At 39.7% G+C, this 12475-nt stretch overlaps 1 protein-coding gene across 5 annotated transcripts in view; it reads left to right on the top strand.

Moving 5' to 3' along the window:
- The window catches only part of LOC103480699 (sodium/potassium/calcium exchanger 2), a 59569-nt gene that overhangs the window by 4553 nt on the left and 42541 nt on the right, over positions 1-12475 (top strand). The window lies entirely within an intron of this gene.

Here is a 12475-nt window from a genome sequence, read left to right as displayed (position 1 = left end):
ATATATAAAAACAGTAGGTTACACAATGTTTGAAAAACCCTCTGGAGGAAGCCAATAGCACCATAAGGTGCGCGGCCCTGTCAGTTTTACCTTTTTGCCTCTCTCAAAGAGAGAGAGAGTGACTGTTAGAGATGACTTTGAAATGCAATGCATGCTGGGAGTTTTTGCAAAGGAAGCATCCGAGGACTACTCTTAAGTCACTAGCACTTTATATTGTTTAATAAACACATGACCTTAAGTTTCAGCGTCGCTTATTTGAATTAAAAGTACATAACTGAATGCAAAACTAGAGTTTATATTTTTAATTTAATCAGATATAGACTATAGTTAACCTCTTTAAACATGTTGTCCTTGCTTCAAAGGTCAGTTAAACCAAAGTGACACAAATATTATTAGAAAACAATTATTTAAGCACTGGTTTTTAATCAAGCTTTGACACTTTGAGGGCACAAGTGTTATTTTGAGAATTAATTGATAATAGCTGATGTAAGTGTGTTTCTGGGTGTGCAAATTTGTACCACAGTGATTGAGTGGGACAAGAGAGTAAGGACAAAGATGTGTTGGAGTATTAAAAGAAAAATTCCAGCAAAAGCCTGAAGGATTCCTTCTTCTGAACCAGAGTTATGCTTTTAGGTATTTCACATTACTTTAAATTCACTCTTAATTAATTGTTCTTGGCATGTTTTAGTCTCCTAATTATGTATTCAATTTTTCTGTTGTTTTAGGCTGGACTGATTATCCAACATAGACCCTAGTGATTTTAGTGTAAAATATTAAAATAGTTTGAATTTGTAGTGGACTGTCTTTAACTCCCCAAGAGTCAGAAATGACACTGAAGAGACACTGACCTCCCTGTTTCTTCCTATTATTGATCAACTTGGGCGTCAGTGTTTCCTGGGTTGTTCTTAAACGTTCTACCCAATCATGCTTCATCTGAGGCTGACAGTTTGGGTTCGACAATTGGACCTCAGACAGAACTGGCTTTTTCAGGAAAACGGTGTTCCCAAACACTCATTAGCAGCGGTTTTGAAATGTTTTTTCTAATTATCCTGACCCTATTCCTTTTGAAAGTTTGCTATCAATGCTTAAGATTTTGCCACAAACCAAACATTTTAAACAAATTCAAGAAGACATGTCGAATAGCCAGCTAGAATTTTGTCAGAAGATTTTGATGAATACAAAAGCATTTGGTTGAGGTTCAAATTGTTGCCGTTTGTTCATATTAGAACCTGTGCTTATAATTTTACCCTATGTGGATTAGAAACAATCCACTATAAATCTAAATGTTCCTTTTAAAACATATTGCAAATGTATTTCACTCACAAACAATGACTCCATGTTCAACATTAATAACAATAATAATAAAAAAGAAAGTAATGGTCATTGTGACTGTATGTAAAGCTCTCCCTGAAACTGTGATTAAATTATAAAGCCTCAGTTGATTTTGAAGTACATCGTTATCTGAGGTTTTATAATGCATCATGATAATTGTATTCTGTCTGCGACTGGTGAGGATATTGCTGAGTCTGTAGGTTGCCCTCTTGGTAATTGCCAAATGTATTCTTAGCATATGTACCATTAAAAAAAATTATCCAGTCATACACATGGACAGCAGTGGGATGTTTTGCAGTCGTAAGTCATTAGCTGGGTTTTGTACTGCCGCCTTTAATCTCATTACATAACTACTTGTGCTGCTTACTCTTCTAACATGCAGTTTCTGATGTGTAAAAATCCTCTCTTTTCTTTGTCAGACTGACAAAGATAAAATTGTTTCCAGTTTGTCTTCTACAAAATGAGACCCTTGTTTCCAGGTAAACTGTTCGACTGTAAAAGTGATGTCGCTTCTCTCTCTTTTTCACCTAAAGAGTGATGCATGACGTTCAGGAAAAGACTTACAGACCCGTCATCATGTCTGAGTTACCTGCAGCAGTCGTAACATTCAGGCTATTGTTTTGCCTCATCAAAAGACACCAACAAAAATCCAGTTAATACTTCTACATGCTTCATAACACCATGCATCTAGACCAAGTATCAACAACAAACTGCATATGGATTGTTTCACACTCTCTCCATTAGGTTAATCTTAGCTGCAAAAATAAACTTGCAGTGTAGTGCAATCCATAGCTACCAGTCAATGACTCAGTCAGATGGAGGTGGAAAATGAACTGTGCTTTCACTACTGTTTTTATTGCAAAGGTCAAAAGAAAGGAAACCCGAGTAAATGTTATTTGCTTACATTTCTTCATATTTTCCATTTTATTTATTTGTTCATTTTCATCATATCGTGGCTATTCAGCAGCAAATTGCTGATCTGTTGTAGATATTTCACATGCAAGTCCTTCAGGATGAAATCTAAAAAACAATTTTAAAAACTAATATAAATAGAGGCATTAAGATAGGAAATACGCCAAAGAACCAATAAAAATTAACATTTTTTAATCAGAGAAATAAAATAAAATAAAATGTATTGAAATTTAATTTAACCAGAGCTTGAAAACAGGAGCTTCCAAAAGCATCTGAAGAAAGATTTATTAAGACAACCTGATAATTTTAGGAGACTAGCAAGGCTTTGTGATTTATTTAGAATAATAACTTAGAAGTACCATTTACAGATTTTGTGCAAAATACTTCTTTAGTGATTTTACCTGCAACAGTTTAAATAATAAAACAACTGAGCAAACTAATAATGTCTAAAATGGCTTTTCAGATATTTAGTAGTGTTAAAAACGTGGACATGTTTTAGCTGTTCAGTATTCGTGGATTCACCTGTACGTGAATTTTTCTGTGGAGTGCAACTCCAAATTATTTCTGGGGTCTTGTTTTGAGCAAAGTAAATTTTTAGAAAGAAAATATAGCTGGGAAGCTGAAACCTATTTGCAAAGCTATTTCACACGCTATTGGGTAGCATTTGGAAGGAGACAATCCAGGATTGCCATTTGTTTTTCTCGCTGCCGATTGGCTGTACCCTCCAAGAATAGAGCTAGGGAAGATTGCGGATGTTAGCTTGTGCTATAGTGCCAAGAATGTTTTCACTGTGCATATTAATTCATATTAGGGTGTATTTGGGAATTGAACTAATAAAATAGACACTTATAAGTACTTTTAGATGGGTTTTTCCCATAATCACAGATTTCCGGTATTCGCAGGCAGATGTAGTCCATAACCCCGTCCACTGTATACTGTCTCAACCTGTTGAGCTGCACAGCTCACAGTACCTAGCATAGTAATGTTATCATCTCTGTACTACTGAGTTTATTTCCTTTTACTGTCAATAGCTTCCTATTATGAATGCTTTAAGTTCACTTGGAAGCCAGATGAAAATAACAGCTGAGACGGAAAAATAAGCTGCGTCTTGAAATGTTGCTGTGCAGTGCAGCTGATAAGCTATAACTGCAACAGTTATGGATTTTGTAAACCTTGAAATACATCAAGACTTCACTGAGACTATAATTCGTTTCCTTGGATAGTCTTGTTCATGCTCTGCATTCTCTTAGTCACAAGTCAAAACGCACACATCCTTTTTGTCCCATCTGCAGATGGTTATAGGTCAGGGAGGGTTTCAGTGTACTGTCTCCTGCTTCTTAATTGTTGCACGTTCTGTCACAGTTAAGCTCCTTACATTGCTCGGGTGGTCCGTGATGTAACCGGACAGAATCCAATCGTTTCCGCATCGTCTCTGAACTCAGAGGACTTAGTCTATCATTTCTGCACTGGAGTGTAAAAGGAGGCCAGCTATTGCATGAATATGTGCCTCAGTCAGTCATTCCTAAAAGTTCTCAATGCGCAGGCCTCTCAAGGTCACAGCAGAAATACAGACTCAATGTGGAACCTCAAACACTGACGATCGCAGCACGAGCCAAAAATATGTGTGGCCAGTTAGAGGTTTCCGTTTTCCATCATTGAGATCAGGACCAATTTATGATTATAAAATCTGCTGTTGCCTTTTTCCAATGTAAAACGGTATTTTCCTGAAGCTTCGTCGAGGCTTCATTCCTTAATAGTTTGTGCATGCTGTACCTCCCCATCTGCACCCCTAGGACCTCCTCTCCCCCCGCCCTCTCTATGGCTATCCCAGGCTTATCTTGTTATTTTGTGGCCTCTCTCATTGTTCGGCTGATGGATCGTCCGCCTGCTTTTGAAATTGCTTGTTCAGACAGATCAGATTAGCCGGCACTTTGCGTATGATGGTTTCATGAAGGACAATGGAGCAACAACTAAACGTTATGATTACATTTGCACTCCATAAGTCCTAACAACTCCTGCTGATAACCTAATAAACCTCTAAACAAAAACTAGCTTCTTAAGTCTGATGGAAAATTTCCACATTTTCTCATGTCATAAGCACAAACTTCGATATACTTTTGCTGGGATTTTATGAAAAAGATCAAGGCTTCAGAGATTTGCTAGAGAACCTTAGTGAACAAACAGCATCATGAAGACCAACACTGCAGACTGGTCTGACCTTTACGAAAAATGGCAAAAAGAAATAAACCGCTGAAACAAAGATACAAGATGTCTTGTTTGTTATAAAGCTAATAAAAGAAAGGGCCCACACAAAATGCTGTGTTCAGCAGCATCATGTTCATTGTGAAACACAGTTGTGACAGCATCACGCTGTGGGGATGCTGTACTTCCATAGGGACAACGAAGCACTTAAGAGTTAATGGGAATATGGATGAAGATTAATACAGGAATATCTTGGAAGAAAACCTGAGAACAAGACAGAGATTCATCTTCCAGTAGTTCCACAACCACAATGAAATTGTATAATTAAAAAAAGTGAATGTGTTGGGGTAGCCCAGTCAAAGTCCAGACCCAAATTTATTTGAGAACCCGTGGCAAGACTTGAAAATAGTATTCTTTTTTTACAGACGCTCTCCGCCCAGTGTCTCGGAGCTTGAGTGTGGCAGCAACGTGATAAATTTTGAAGTTCAAGGGGGATGAATAATTCTTCACGGCACCACATTAACATTTTAGGCACTATAAAAAGATGCCTGCTGAAAATGAATAGTTTTTCGGATGCTGAAGTCCGGGGAAGAAAGTGAAGCCTGCCTGCTGTCAGTGTTGGGATAGATAAGCTGGCGCACACAGAGGCAGATGTTGGTTCTGCCGAGATGGAAGGTGCAACCTCTGATGCATTACCAAGCTATAAATAGCATTACAGAGGCAAGATCTTCCATCAGGATGTGCTTTAAAGATTGGTTACAAAGCGGGTCCTGCGCAGACAGGAGGGAGACTGCTTATGTTTCCTTCCCGGAGGATTTTGTCCAGATGGGAGCTGGTGTTGGGCGTATCGACGATGCTTCACGTTCACCGCCTAAAATCGGACGTTCACGCTTCCATTTGCGTCGTTCTTCCTTTTTTTTTTGTCCACTGTAAGAAAAATAAGTAACAGCACTATGACAGCGTGCTGCATGAGCTCCACTTTTAGCTCTTTATCGTGGTCGTGTGAGTCATGTTCAGGGGATTATTGTCCATTATGGTGGATGACTGGCTAATTTTCAATAAAGTCCAGATGGGCTCTGCTAGCTTCATGGAAAACTCAAGCTACATCTGTTTTTATGGCCTTTTGGGGAGATTGAATGGATGATAAAAGCACTTGTCAAGCTAATTTCCTCTAAACTGCTGAAATACTCAAATTTAATTACATAAAGAGGGATTTTTGTAAACATAAAAAAATAAACGGAATATTTCAACCTCCATTTCTTTTACAAGTATGCATGAGGGAGAGCGATTACACTATTAAAAATACTATTTTAGTTGGGGAGGGGGGGGGGGGGGAGCTGTAGTACATGCAATTGTCCTTCAGTGGGCTGAATGGATTTTCACAGAAGGTTTCATTCCTTAGAAAAGAAAGTTGTAGACATGACCTTGGTCTAAATTAAAAGCTAAAAATGTGTCGGCAACATTTTTGCCTTCTTCTCGAAATGCCAATGCGGCAACAAAAGCGCTTTACTGTGAGCACAGAAGGGCAGCTTGACATATTGAATGGCTTACCATTAATTGAATGTTTTTAGTTGTTGAGAAGCATCCGATCTGAAAAGGCTCATGCGCCGTTTGTCGTTACGCTCAGATTTAATTTGTCGCCAGAAACATTTTTGATTTGAACGCTATAGGTTGAAGATTTGTTCTTCTTACGTACATCAAGGCTTTGGAGAGTCCAGAGAAATGAAATAAGCAGGGATTTATTTCATGCTCATGCATTCATTTTGTGGCTTCCCACTTCCATGTCGTGTAAAACATCAGAGAATTAGATTTCTCTACATCTAGGTTAATTTAATTTGTACATGCCTTACTTTAAAATCGTATGAAAAGGAAATCTTAAACCCAAAAGACAAAACTAGGACCACAACAATAGCTCTTAATGTCGTGATCTGACCTAGAAGCCATCATTCTTTCTGTCTCTACACCATTAACTCAGAATTTACATTTGTATTTTTTTTTTGGTGTCAGTAATTATATAATCTTGTGAACAGACGTTAAAACAAACATTATGTAGCTCCATCTCAGATCCTGTCTCCGTGGAGGGACAACGGCTGCAAGAATCCACATTAAACCAGACTTGGCAAACAACCACCTCTGCATCAACAAGGTCATTACCGCAGCGCCAGCTGTTTATTACAAAGCCCTTACTGTTTAATTGCGGCCTGGATGGATTTTGAAGGGCATCTGTTGACATTTATATTTATGGATTTCACTGCAAAACCAAAGTTCACAGTTTCTCTGTTGGAACATTTTATGATTAAGCTACGTGAACAAAACTACTGGATCAAGTGTTACCACATTTCCAGTTAAGAGAATGTATGGGAAAAAGTGGTATTAATGGCATAAAGCAAAAGTCAAACTGAGAATAGCCATGAAAATCCTGAACAAATAATCAACACGGTCTAATATCGAACTCTGTGCAGAGAAATTAAAATAGATCTTGGCAGACAGCTTCTGTCCTACCTGGTTGTTATGTTTCTGGAAAATGGAATATGACAAGCTAGTGAAGTCTATGGGGCAGGGCGCTTTCATAAGTGCTATAAATATTTATAGGCTGACGGATCTGAATGCATGTGCTAATGAGATATTTCAGTTTTTATTTTAATCCCAAGGTGATTGTTTTAGTAAGGAGAATGGATGCCAACAGGAATCTGAACACTGTGCAGAACTTCACAGGTCCCAAAAACTGTTTTATTGTATTACACTCAACAGAACCAGATTCATGCAGTTTAAAAAATAAATAAAGAAAGAAAATCGACTTTGTGGCTGTGATCTCACCATGGAAACCAGCAGTACAAGTTTAATCATCCGCTCCAGCTGTGGCTCCTCATGTAAACGCAACAGTCAAGAGAATTAATTTTTCCTTTTTTTTTTTTTGTGCTATGTTGTTGGACAGTTAATATTGCAAACGATGGAGTAAAGCCTTGGACGCCTCAGCCAGGCGTACGCATATTCTGTGAACTGAGATTTCATAGTTTCATTGTTCTGATTTCCTACATTTCTCTGGACAAATTTCTTCATTTCCCACAATTTCAGCCAATGCATCAGCAATTGAGGAGGAAGAGATAATTTTACATTTCAGCTTTGAAAACTCAAAAGAAAAGACAAAGCCATTAAACTAGACCAGGGAAGAAGAACTTCCCCTACAGTTGACATCAAGGCAAGTTAGACCAAAAACATGACTTAATTCATCCCAAGACTCTCCAAAGTGATTTGTGACAAAACTGATGTGCTCTGAGCAACCGGTCGCCAGGACTTGCAGCATAACTGCCACTCTCTGTGACACACAGACAGGTGTCAGCTCGCTCGGCGCCGCACACAAAACGCTCTTTCGGTACCGTTTCCCGCTGAGCAGTTCACCGCGCAACACAGAGTACGCATATGCTGGTGTAAATATTGACCTATGGCAGTAATGACTCCTTCTAGGACGTAGAAGCCAATTAATACAGAGACACTGGGCCAAAATATGCATAATGAGATCATAAAAAGAGAAAATAGCAGAGTGAGCGATACTCGGTAAGTCAGTCAGAACGTCCTCTGGCAGACTATAAGCCCAGTCGCATGACAACAGGGACAGCTAAGGATAACTTGGGTCACACTATCAGCTTTATAGCCGAGCCTGGTCTGGAAAGTAGACGGAGACTCTCTTTCTCGTGATCAAACTCAGTGAAAGCTTCCCCGTAAACTGCTGTGGGATTATTGTATTACTGTCTGATGAGAAGTCTATGAAGACAATCCTGGGATAGCTGCACTTCCCCCCGTCCACCAAGTAGGATGAGACTGTGTAGAGTGTGTTTGATAATGCCGTCAGTGGACCAGTAGACAAAACATATAAACTGAAGTGTGTTCAGTGGAAGCACAAGAATTGGCTTTAACGCGTCCCCAGGTTGGTTTCTCAAAGCATTTATGAAAACAGAGGGATGACTTTGATGTTCATTTTTGGCATGGGAGTCTAGATAAAGCAGTACTAATGAAATATAACTTAAATGTGTTTTTCATGTGACAGTTTCTTTTTTAAAAAAAAACAAAAAACTGAGTCTTTGCATTGAGATGGTCAGGATTTGCAATATTTCTTTAAAGTGCCAAAGCATCTGGAGCAGACTTCGCATCCTGAATGTGTTTAAGCTCCAAGCCACACCAGCAAAACCCTTCCTTATCTCCGAGTCTCACCCTGTCGGCATAGGACATGGTCCGTTTATTTTATTTGATAAAGGAAGGTCTCTGCGTAGATGCGAGCACAACAGTTTTGACTTTTCTGTTGCTCATTGCTCTCCAGTCTCCTTAGACTGAACATCTGCCAAAAGTAAACTGGATCAATCGAAGCATCTTAGGCCCAAGCGGTCTTCCCGTAACCCCCAATACTCTCCCTCCCTTTCTTTTCTCGACTTGCAGTGACAGTTTGAAAACACCTCTTAGGCCGTTTTGGAGGACACAGGATAGATGGGGTCTACTGAAGCAAATCCAATGCCGGGAACCGCCTTTTCCTACACTTATGAGTGTTTTTTTTTCATATAGGTAATCACAAGCAACACATTCGGAACAAAAAAAACAGACTTAGGGAAAATCGTCGGCCTCTAACAAAAAAAAAAAACAGACATAGGGAAAAGTTTCCAGCTGCTGCAGTTCTTAGTTTTTCAAATTAATTGTGCAAGTATTTTGCAGCACCATGGACAGCACCTCTCTGGTCTTTAGCTTGCTTTGATCGTGAGTCGTGCCATTGTTGCAGCTCTTTTATGTTCAATCAGTCCTTCAAGTTTTAAGAATTTTTCAACAAACTAACTTGTTTCCATTATCACAAGACACGTTTCAACTGTGTCTTAGAGTTCAACTGCAGACCATGCTTATTCTTTGTTCAGGAGTTTCCAAAATCAACGATGAGTTACATTTTTCTTTCAGTTCCTATCGTTCTGACTTACAAAGGAATTAGAAAGACCTCCACAAAAGGCTAATCATGATAAAGTGAAAGTCTGTTTTCAGAAAGTAAATGTAAACATTTTAACAAAGTGAGTGCATCAACATTGAGACCGATCTCAAAATTGAGCGTCTTCACTGATCACTCTGAAGAGCCTCCTCCAGCTTTACTGGAGCCGACTTGCGGTAAATTTAATGGATTGTAATGGAATACAGTTGACAGTGCATATTAGAATGAAAGCCAAGAAATGAAGTGAATTGAACTGTTTGCCGATCTATAAGATTGTATTGTGGCAAGAAAAAAAAATTCTGCAGCATTGAACATCCTGGAAAAGGAGCTTGAAAACACCAGGAGAGCTTGAGTGTGGGCTGCCTACATTGGACCCCCACATATTTGCGGTTTAGTGTTTTTTGGATTTGACTGTTCGCTGAATTTTTTGGGGGAGAAAAGGAGGCTGAAAACCCTGTTGGGTCAGGCTTGTTGAATGGAGATACCCAAGAAGACTGGAGGTCAAATCTTGCCCAGTGTGATCCCACAAATGATTGGGCCTTTGGTGTGAATACTTAATTAACAAGCTGTATGCAAGTAACAATGACGATTTTTCTGAAAATTGGTTTTTGCCTTGTTCTTATTGGATACTAAGTAAAGATCACCCTTGAATCTGTTGTGGAATAAATCTGTCAACTTTATAGAATGTAGCTAAATTTAAAGTATGTAGAAATATTACTGTGATCACAGCAGCTCGGGCGCTTAAGGCAATTTTTTATTGAACATTAATTTCTACACGGTTGAGTCTCTAAATAAGCTATTTTTAGTAAACAATGAGATAACTGGTTTCATTCATTGGCTTTTTCGGGGTCTGTGTTTTTGGAACCATGAAGGTGAACGGCATTCAAGTCCTCAGCTTTAGTATCACAGGCCTAAGCAGATAAGTTGTGCTCATGTGAAATTAGAGAGTCTGAAGGTGAAACGTCGATGCTTGCAGGAAACTGAAAGCCTCATTGATCAGAGGCTATTTTGGAAAGTGGAGTTGAATTAGGATAATGCAACGGCACTGTAAAAACATCACGTGAAGGACGTCGAGATCCCTGTCTCCCAGAGCAACACGCCCAGGCTTGGCCACGACGGAAAACCTGCATATGGCCAGACTTGGCCGACGACTGGTGGGCCTGACAGGCTTAAGCCGCTTCCTCTGAGGAGGAGGGAGGGGCGAGGGAGGGTTTGACCCTCGTCATCATCGTCGGCCTCTCTAATCTGCAGCAGCTGAACGTTACATCAGCCGCCAGAGTTGCGCTTCGCGTAATACCCGTAATTTGTGAAATTCGGGGTAATGATGTCTGCGCCAGTCAAAGTGCTGGCGCGCGCAGATCTCCCCAACGCAGACAGACACCAGGCAGACCATTGGTAGGAATATTAAATCAACTCCAAGAGACATCAACTCTTAAAATCAAAGTGAGTGCAATCAAGTCTCCAGCGAGGCCTCCTTCAATCGGCCTCTCTTTCATGTTTTGCATCCGGGGATAGTTCACTCGTTACGTCGATCGGAGTTGCAGGAGGCTCCCATCAGCTCAAAACCCTTCTCCTCCCAAGCCCACCAAGGTGACCTGGAAAGGGCCCTATCAGCGTATTATTGTCTGTATTAAATGACCGCAGGCAAAGTGAAATGCAGGCAGTGAGCTTCCTCTGCGTACTTGCAGCTCCAGGTCCTCTATGTACATCTTCTTGTTGCCCAGAAGTCTGAAGATTAGAGATGAGTTCAAAGGAATCCGGTGGTCACCGTTGTTGTGGACGCTGATTCGAGAAATCCAATGTCAAAGCTTTCCTAAAGATTTTATGAATAAAAACTGCTTTTGTTCATTAGTAGCAAGATTGAAAGAAAGGCAGAGAGAGTATTCTTACATGTATTTTAATGCCCCCCTGGAATAGAGTGTTCCTTTGACAAAAAAAAATAAAAAAATTGACCACAGCAGCAAAAGTGCAGTAATCCCCAGTTAAAAATAGCCTTGACAAATCCCCTATTTATTGCTGTTTGAATAACATTTGCTAAAAACAACGCTGCCCAGCTGTTTCACAGCAGGAGGTTAAAGAGCATACACACGGCTATAGCTGGGGACATTTAAGAGCAGGGCTAAATGAGTCAGCTGTTGATGGAATTATAAAACGTTTAAAAAAAAAAGTTTATGAAAAGATTTAGCAGGTTAGCAAAAGATCTGTAATTGTAACAAAGACAAAGCTTGTCTTTTTTGTGCTGTATTTACTTTTTTTTATGTCTGAATTGTAATAATATACCTGCTATAACTTTAATCAGGCTTAACAGTATTAAAATAAGGATGCTGCTCCATTCAGCATGGTTACCAATGCATCTCCAAGGTAATTTAATGCATTAATAAAGAAGTCAGATTTTTACACACTTTGGTATAAATATATCAGGATGAAGATGAAAATGACTGAAGGCTTCCTTAGTTGATGTGTGAGGAGTAACCGTAGCTGTGCCAGATATTTCTATGATTTTCAGTGTGTCCCCACTAAATCCTGAAAGTTTATATAACTCTAATCTTAAAACATTAGTTATTCTTGTACCAAAAGGTGTATTTGATTGCTGCACAAAAAAATGACTAGCTAATAGATAAAACGGTGACAGTTTTCTGATAAAACCAATACTGCATGACTTCATTTACCTGCAAAAGTGACACAGCAGTTTTTTTTTACACTCTTAATTCCTTCAAATTGTGAGGCTGATTGGCTGAGTACAGGGAAGCATGTGTCCTGGAAAGGATGGCCTTGTGGGAAATCAGCCCGATGGCAGCTCCTGTAATTAGTTCTGCTTGTTAGGAAAAATGAAGGGGTTACTAATTAGCAAGTGGATGGCTTCTTGACTTGTTGTGCATCTTTTCGCTTCTTTCCTTAAAAGATCATCATTATCGTCTCTCAGGCAAAACGGGGGAAGGGCGGCGCTTCTCCGTCGTGCCACTCGACAGTTTAGCTCCAATGCAACGAATCTGGGTGGGGGAGTCTCAAAGGAGGTTCTGTCTCGCTCTGATGGACGGGGTGGCTGCTGTAAGCAGGTGCGGGAAATGC

The sequence above is a fragment of the Poecilia reticulata genome, linkage group LG18 (assembly GCF_000633615.1).
Source record: "Poecilia reticulata strain Guanapo linkage group LG18, Guppy_female_1.0+MT, whole genome shotgun sequence".
Lineage (NCBI taxonomy): Eukaryota > Metazoa > Chordata > Actinopteri > Cyprinodontiformes > Poeciliidae > Poecilia > Poecilia reticulata.
Note: the sequence above shows the minus strand (reverse complement) of the source record. Positions and strands in the feature narration are given on the sequence as shown.